General features: G+C 35.1%; 1 long non-coding RNA gene across 1 annotated transcript; it reads left to right on the top strand.

Annotated features, from left to right (window-relative positions):
• Positions 1 to 2,045: 2,045 nt before the first annotated feature.
• Positions 2,046 to 7,626, top strand: LOC127558003 (uncharacterized). The gene is made up of 3 exons (XR_007952690.1): positions 2,046 to 2,171; positions 5,086 to 5,118; positions 6,690 to 7,626. It is a non-coding gene; the product is annotated as an uncharacterized LOC127558003 (long non-coding RNA).
• Positions 7,627 to 8,030: the final 404 nt, after the last annotated feature.

Raw genomic sequence — 8,030 nt, 5'->3', positions numbered from 1 at the left:
ACAAAGTATTTCTTTCTTATGTCTTTCCCAGTATTCCCTAATAGGTGCATATCCTGTCTACATTCAAGATTAGTCTAAAAAAAAAAAACTTGTTTCCTAATGCCTTATTAGTACAGGAAGGTGTTGTTTCTAAATCCTCATGCTTAAAAAGAATCAAATGAGGCAATCATAAATTATTAATTGTATTCTTATTAACATTAAAATATTATCCTTAAAATATTAATGTTTATGTGATATTGGATTTTAAATTCTAATTGTGCTTTGGAAATCGTTCCTCAGTACTTCAAATGAATGAATAAATGTAATTATACATGGCAGCATCTTCATGGAAGCTTCCATTAAACCCTCTTCCCATAATTTCATGTGCACTGGAATTATAGTGCTAATACTTCAACTTCCTTCTTTAAGCTTTGTGTTTTAATCTATGTTAGGTGACTTCTGTTTTCCCCCAGAAGAGAAAACTAGTAAAATGAATATTATGGTTATTCATATTTAGAAAAGAAAACTCTGAAAAATAGCTATTAATTAGAAAAGAGTGAAAGGAATAATCTTTTAAAAAACAAATACTCCATAGAAAGTCAATAGATTACTTTAAAATGTTTTATTGGAAGCATAAGAAATATATGTGTCAAAAGTCAGAGATGAAAAAACCCTCCATGGCTGACTGATAAAATGAAAGAAATAATCATGTGGATAACAGATCTATTGAAATAAAAATATTCCTTCATGAGAATACAGAGGCTCACACAATGTGATAGGTCAGAAAAATTTGAAATGGCACAAGTCAAAAATAACTGCAAGAAGTATTTGCAAAAAAACTCAGGAAAAGTCAATAATGAAAGGCTCTTTAGAGCAAAGGGAGGAGGAAACCTATTAGGCAAGAAGTGGGTTGACATTCTGAAACTAATAGAATCTGTTGTCTTGGGGTAACATAAGGGGAAAATCCCACTCCCAGATCTCTTTTAAGGCAGATGGGACAGAAGCACTAGAAAGAAAGTGGGTGTCCTAGATTTAAGTCAAAAACTAGCTGTCAATGAATCACCAGAACTAGGTGGCCTCTGTCCAAGACTTTAAAAGGAACACAAGAATAAAATTGAGGAATTGTTGTTACAAATAGTCACTATGGTGAAGGACTGCAATATTGCTGATATGACTTCCAAGTATAAGAAAATTATATATATGAAACCTTGTAAAATACCAAGCAGTGCAAATTGGCAGAATATATAATAAAGGGTGTGTTCTGGATGAGACCTGGACAGTCTGGTGCTTCTGTGTTAGAATTGGAACTAACTGAGACTCTGGGAAATCATAGAACATTTTGTTTACCAAAGGAAGTTTTCTCAAGGACAGCATAGAAAAAATAATCAGGTTGTTTCCCCCTTCAGAAATGATATAAAGGGGAAGTTTCAAGGAAACCTGAGAAAACTTGTATGAACTTGCAGAGAGAAATGAGCAAAAGCAAAAGTACTATTTATACCATAACAATGTAAATGAGACTCACACATATACATGGAACCTTCTGAGAATCTCTCCCTATGTAAAAGAGGCTGAAAAACTTGCTTCCATGAGGGTGATGTCATATAATGGATGTACTTGGGAGAGATCTTGGTGGATATTTTTTAGGTATTCTGTAACTGGTTCCAGTCTACTAACCATGTGATTAGAAGAAGAATTTTTTGTTGTTTGTAGCATAAAAACTGAGGGAGCCCCACACAAAGGTCTTAGTAGCAGTTACAGTGATTTCACTTTGCTGATAAGGTTCGCTAAGAAATAATGCTGTAAAGGAAGAGAGAAAGGGACTCTCTTCTGGGCCTGAGATTAGATGGTGCTATGAAAACAGTCTTTGGGGGAGGGATTGCATTTTTTTTTTTCATTTTAGGTAAAGCAGATTAATGTAGAGACTCCAATCTTGTGAGTTTTGAAAGGTCAGGAAAGCACTCCTCCAGGAATTCATGAGTCAGAGGCCATTCTAGGTCTTGGTAGCCAGCTCAGCATTAACGTCCTGAGGAGCAAGGAGTGACCTCTGGGACTCAGCCCAGGAAAAGCTGAGACAAGGATATAGCAGTGATGCTGAATTTGAAATGTTATGAAGGAACTGAATGAAGAGAGAGTTCCCTCTCCCCTCAAAATGAAATGGGATAGGAGAGAGTATGCCCTTGAGCTATTGGAAGGTAATATTTGTACTTTTGTTCTTGCTATATCTTTGATGCAAATATTATTTTTTAAAAGTTACTTCAGGGCCAGCTAGGTGGTACAGTAGATAGCAATGAGACTCTAGGATCAGAAGAATCTGTGTTCAAATCCAACCGGGCATTTATTAGCTGTGTGACCCTGAACAAGTCACTTAATCCCATTGCCTCCAAAAAAATATCTATTTGGTGTTTAATGGAACTACTCAAAAAGGTTCAGTTCTCCTATCTTATACTTCTACTATGGGAATATGGCCTTTTTTCTCCAAGTTTCTGCCACCCCTCTTGGATTCAAATACAGACTAAGTTATAAGTGGATTGTGATTTGCCTCAAATTGACAAAACACAAGACTTGGGTTTAATGCCAAAAGACCTGCATTCAAATTTTAGCTCTGCTATTTTATTACCTGTATGGCACTGGATACAACACAACCTCTCTGGGCCTCAGTTCACTCATATGTAAAATGAAAATGTTGCATGATTAACATTTATTAGATTACTTGTTGTCTAAGGGAGGGATATGGGGAAGGAAGGGAGAAAAAAATTGGGGACACAAGGTTTTGCAAGGGTGAATATTGAAAACTATGCATGTATTTTGAAAATAAAAAGCTAAAATAAATAAAATCAAGTCAAGGTGTTGAACTAGATAATCTCTAAGATTTCTGCTGGCTTTGGTGCCTGTTAGTCCACATAATTAAGAAAGACAGTCTGCCTCCGCTAGATAGTACAGTGGAAAGAACACTGATTGTGAAGTCTGGAGAACCTGAGTTCTCAGACACTTAATACTTACTAGCTGTGTGACCTTGGACTAGCTACTTAATCTCAAGAAAGAAAGAGAATTTTGCTAATAATAAATAGCTATCATTTAAATAATGCTTTAAATTTTAAAAAGCACATTGCAAATGTTACCTCTTTTGATCTTCACAAGAACCTTGAGACATAAGTACTATTAATGTCCGAGTTTTAAAAAAGAGGAAAATGAGCCAGACATAATAAGCGACCCGAAGTAAGTCCAATATGACACGGCTGATATATCTCTAAGGCCACATTTCAATTGAGGCCTTCCTGACTCCAGGTTCAGTTTGCTCTCCACGGCACTAGCTTGCTACCTTGAGAATCTGTGACTGCATTGGCATGAGTCCTGCTTCAGTATAGATAGCAATTCCTCTTTACCTTAGTTAGTTGATTAGCATTTAAGTGCCTATAATGTGCCAGGCACAGTACTAAATCTACATACAACATACAAAGGTATAAAAAAACACCTTACCGAATTAGAAAACAAAAGCTATATACACACAAGATGTATACAGGATAAATTGTGAAGTGGGGTGGTGGTAATGTGTATGTTGTTATGCCACAGTTTCTTTTAATTGTTCTGCCTCAGTTTCCCCAAATAGTCCTGCCTCAGTTTCCCTGAATTGTTCTACCTCAGTTCCTTGAATTGTTCTGCCCCAGTCCCCCTGGTTGCAAGCCCCCTTTCTGAACATTAGGATTGATATAAATTAGGACTAGGAGGCCTGACCACTAGCATTCCATAGAGCCATAAACTGCAGATGGTTAATCTCAGATGGGGAGATATCTCCTATGTCAGACTGAGGGGCTCCTAGTTCTCCCAACTTATCAGGATTTATGCTCCTTCCTTGCCCCCAAACTGTCAGAACCGAATTATGGTCTGCTCCTGGAAGTTCCCGCTCATCAGAGCTCATTCCCACCCTGCTTTGTTCTCCTGATCACTGGAGCCCTATAAGAATCCCTGGAATTCCTCACTTGCTGCTGGATGCTTTGAGACACCAGTCCAATTCAGCTTCTGGGGGTAACATGGATCCTGTTTTGCCCCCATCCCAGACAATCTCTCCCTCTCAAATAAAATATTAAAAACTCTAATTTCTATCTTGCTTCAGTTTCTCTGGCATTATAGTGTGTGGATTCCTCCTTGAATTGCTATAGTTAAAAAGTCTTCATCCAAAAGTGGCCACAGCGTTGATGATGAAGCTTTCTGCACTTTAGCTAGGTTGGTCTTCAGAGGGAAGATATGCCTTCTCCAAGGGGGACTATCCTTGAAACCTTTCCAGCTTCATAGAACCTGCCAAAGCTAGGCTTTTTCTGGCATAAGCTTAAGAACACAGGGTCACCTCCCTAGAATGATGAAGCATTATAGTAGGACTTTAATATGAGAAAAAAAAGTAATTAATTTTAACAAATGATTGAACTTGACAGAGAATGATAGAATACTCATAAATGTGCTAATTCATAAATGTCCATACTTCAAAATCTTAAGTAAGCTAACAAATGATGGTGTTTAACATAAAATACAAAGGGGACACTAATGATTAAGTTATCAGTTCTTACTTGTTTTATATATATAATGAAATTATTTAGACACACAGTGTGTTGAGTAATTGAAGAGGAATTAAGGAATTTTTGACTTTTTAAGTAAACTAGTTTCCCCTCCCCTTCCCCCCCCCCCACCGCTTTTTTTTTTTTTCCTGAGAAAGGGAATCATGTAAGAAGAGCCAGAGAGGGAGGAGTTGTTTCTACCATTAAAGCAAATGTTCTTTGATATGAGGCATTAGATAAACAGAATGATTCTATAAAAGCTGAATTGTAGTTAGTCTCCATGCACAAACTCTTAATAAATATTCCTTTCTTCAGAAAATTGAAAGGATTGATGGTTACAAAATATTCTAGTAAAGTATTTAAAATTCTGATCACAGCTATTTAAGGGGTAGCTTCCATCTGTTAGCTCTAACAGTTCAATTTGCTTTACTTCCTTCAGTGACTCTTAATAAGGACTTTGAAGCCTCACCAAGAGAAAAAATATTTTTTATTTTCTTCCTTTTATTAAAATATCATGCTTACTTGCTTCAACATAATAAATACTGTGTCTCTCTTTCAGGATGGAAAAATGATCTGTCATACAACCTAAAGGGTATGTGACTGTTTTATTGCTATAATTTTCAAATCCTGTACCAAGAGTGACACTGGATATATATCATTGGGTTATTTGCTGGTATCATATAGTGTCATGACTTCTCTGAAGAATCTGATTCTCTGGACATGATGTTAATCTTTGAAGAATTAAAGTACTCTTACTTTTGGACAAATCGACTAGCTTAGTCAATTACCAATTCAATAAGCATTTATTTAGTGCATACTAAATGCAATCCCCAAGAAACAAGAAGAAACTGTTCCTTCAAGAAGTTTACATTCAACAACAAACAACATGTGCATATATTTCAAATCAGCTAACATAAACAAAGGGCTTTACAAACTTTAAAGTCCCTGTAAAAACCTATATAAAAACTAGCTATTTTTTTAATTGTAAAGCAACCAGGAAAACAGAAATTAGAAAAAATATATATTTGAGAATTTGAGGATTTGTTATCATATTCAATGTCCCAGAAGTCTTAGTGTAATTTTAAGTTTTAGTATCTTATAAGTAGCACAAAATATATACTAAATAAATATGAAGTATTGAGGGTTAAGGGAAAGCATTTCTTTTTTTTTTTAATTTAATTTTTTTTATAACAACTTTATATTGACAGAATCCATGCCAGGCTAATTTTTTTACAACATTATCCCTTGCATTCACTTTTGTTCCGATTTTTCCCCTCCCTCTCTCCACCCCCTCCTCTAGATGGCAAGCAGTCCTATATATGTTAGATATGTTGCAGTATATCCTAGATACAATATATGTTTGCAGAACTGAACAGTTCTCTTGTTGCACAGGGAGAATTAGATTCAGAAAGTAAAAATAAAGGGGAAAGCATTTCTAAGGGTGGGGAAGGAAATCAGGAAAGGTGTTGAGGCTAAAGTAGCATATTAAACAAATGAATACAAATAAATGTAAAGTATTGAAACAGGTTGTTTTGAACAGCTCATAAAAAGATTCTTATGATCATTACCAAAGAGGAAGTTTAAAAATGTTCTAAGCAGGGACAATACAAAGAGTAATAAGTGGACAGCTGCCCCAGGTAACCACTTTGAAAAGTAATATTCATTTGGCAACAGCAGTTCCTCCCATGTCTTTGCTAAACATGATTAGATCATTTTATTGTCAGGCCTAATACACCTGTTTTGTGTATGTAAGCTATTTACTACTTTTTTATGTGGCAATAAAATACTTTCATACTTTAAAAAAATCAGAGTTTTCATTCTCACATATCCCTAAAAAAGTTGCTAAGTTTTTGTTCTAAATAATCCATTGTGTATGTTTGCTTCATTCTCTCTTTTAAATTGCATGAGGTGGGTTTCCATTACTCCTTTTAAAATGAGAAAGTCTTATTTAAAGTTTAAAAAAACAACTGTGTGAATCAGAACAAAATGTGCCAAGTGTTCAGGGGATGGGAATACCAGATCATCTTATTTGTCTCCTGAGAAACCTGTATGCAGGTCAAAAAGCAATAGTTAGAATGGAACACAGAACAATTAATTGATTTAATATTGGAAAAAAAGAATGACACAACTGTACATAATCACGTTTTGTATTTAACTTCGCAGAGTACATCATGAGACACTAGAGGCTGGATAAATAAAAAGCTGTAATTAAGGTTTCAAGGATAAATATCAACAATCTCAGATATGCAAAACACTTATGGTAAAAGAGAAGGAAGAGTTAAAAAATCTCTTCGTGAGGGTAAAAGAGGAAAGTTTAAAAACTGTCTTGAAGATCATAGCTGTCATTTCCTGGCAAATAGAAGGAGAAGAAATAGAAGCAATGTCAACTTTTTTATATTCTTGGGCTCAAAAATCACTGCAGATAATGAATGCAATGAAGAAATTAAAAGATGCTTTCTCCTTGGAAGAAATGTTATGTCAAATCTGGGCAACATACTAAAAAGCAGAGACATCACCTTGCTGACAAAGGTTCATATAGTCAAAATTGTGGTTTTTCTAGTAGCAATATGTGGCTGTGAAAATTGGACTATAAGGAAAGATGAGTGTTGCGGCCATCAGATGAGCACTACAGAATTAATTCTTTGGAACTGTAATGCTGGAAAAGACTTTTGAGAATCCCTTAGTCAGCAAGGAGATTAAATATGTCAATACTTAAAAAAATTAATTCAAACTATTCATTGGAAAGTCAAGTGCTTAAGCTGAAGCTTACATACTTTGGCTACATAATAAGAAGACAGAATTCATTGGAAAAGATACTGTGGTTGGAAAAGATTGATGGCAAAAGAAGAGAATGGCAGAGGATAACAGTGTAAAGGAAAAAATACATATGAGTTTGAACAGACTTCAAGAGATAGTAGAGGAAAGAAAGACTATTATCTATGGGGTCACAAAGAGTCAGACATGATTGAATGACTGAACAACAACAATTTTTCAAAAGTGCCATATAAAAGCACAGGAACAGCAATACTGATTTGCTATGATTTGTTATATGACTTTGAAAAATATTCTTTTCCTATACTTAAGTAACTCTGTAAAATAATGTTTATTTGTAAGACACAATAAATTCTCAAATGAAAGATGATAATTTATATCAGTACTTTAAAAAAGAGGTGGGGGAGGATGTCACTTTTTACATGCTAATTTAGGACAATTTTTGGTGTGTACATTTAATACATAGGATTGTATTTAAAGATGAAGGGGGCCTAGGATAAATCATATGGAATTCTCTCTTTTCTGTTTTCGCTAACCCAATAGTTTCCCATTGGTGAAATTAAGAGTAGTTAAGGGGAAAATCAAGGGTAATCTTGAAGGTTTGAAGAAGCTACCAAAAAGCAAATATGTTGTTTGAGGGATTATGTATAAAGGTCTGAAACTCTTGAGGTGATGCACTTAGACAACCGAGCACTTAAGGCTAACTACTGATTGGACAATACTCTATAAGCC

This window comes from Antechinus flavipes, chromosome 3 (assembly GCF_016432865.1).
Source record: "Antechinus flavipes isolate AdamAnt ecotype Samford, QLD, Australia chromosome 3, AdamAnt_v2, whole genome shotgun sequence".
Taxonomy (NCBI): Eukaryota; Metazoa; Chordata; class Mammalia; order Dasyuromorphia; family Dasyuridae; genus Antechinus; species Antechinus flavipes.
Note: the sequence above shows the minus strand (reverse complement) of the source record. Positions and strands in the feature narration are given on the sequence as shown.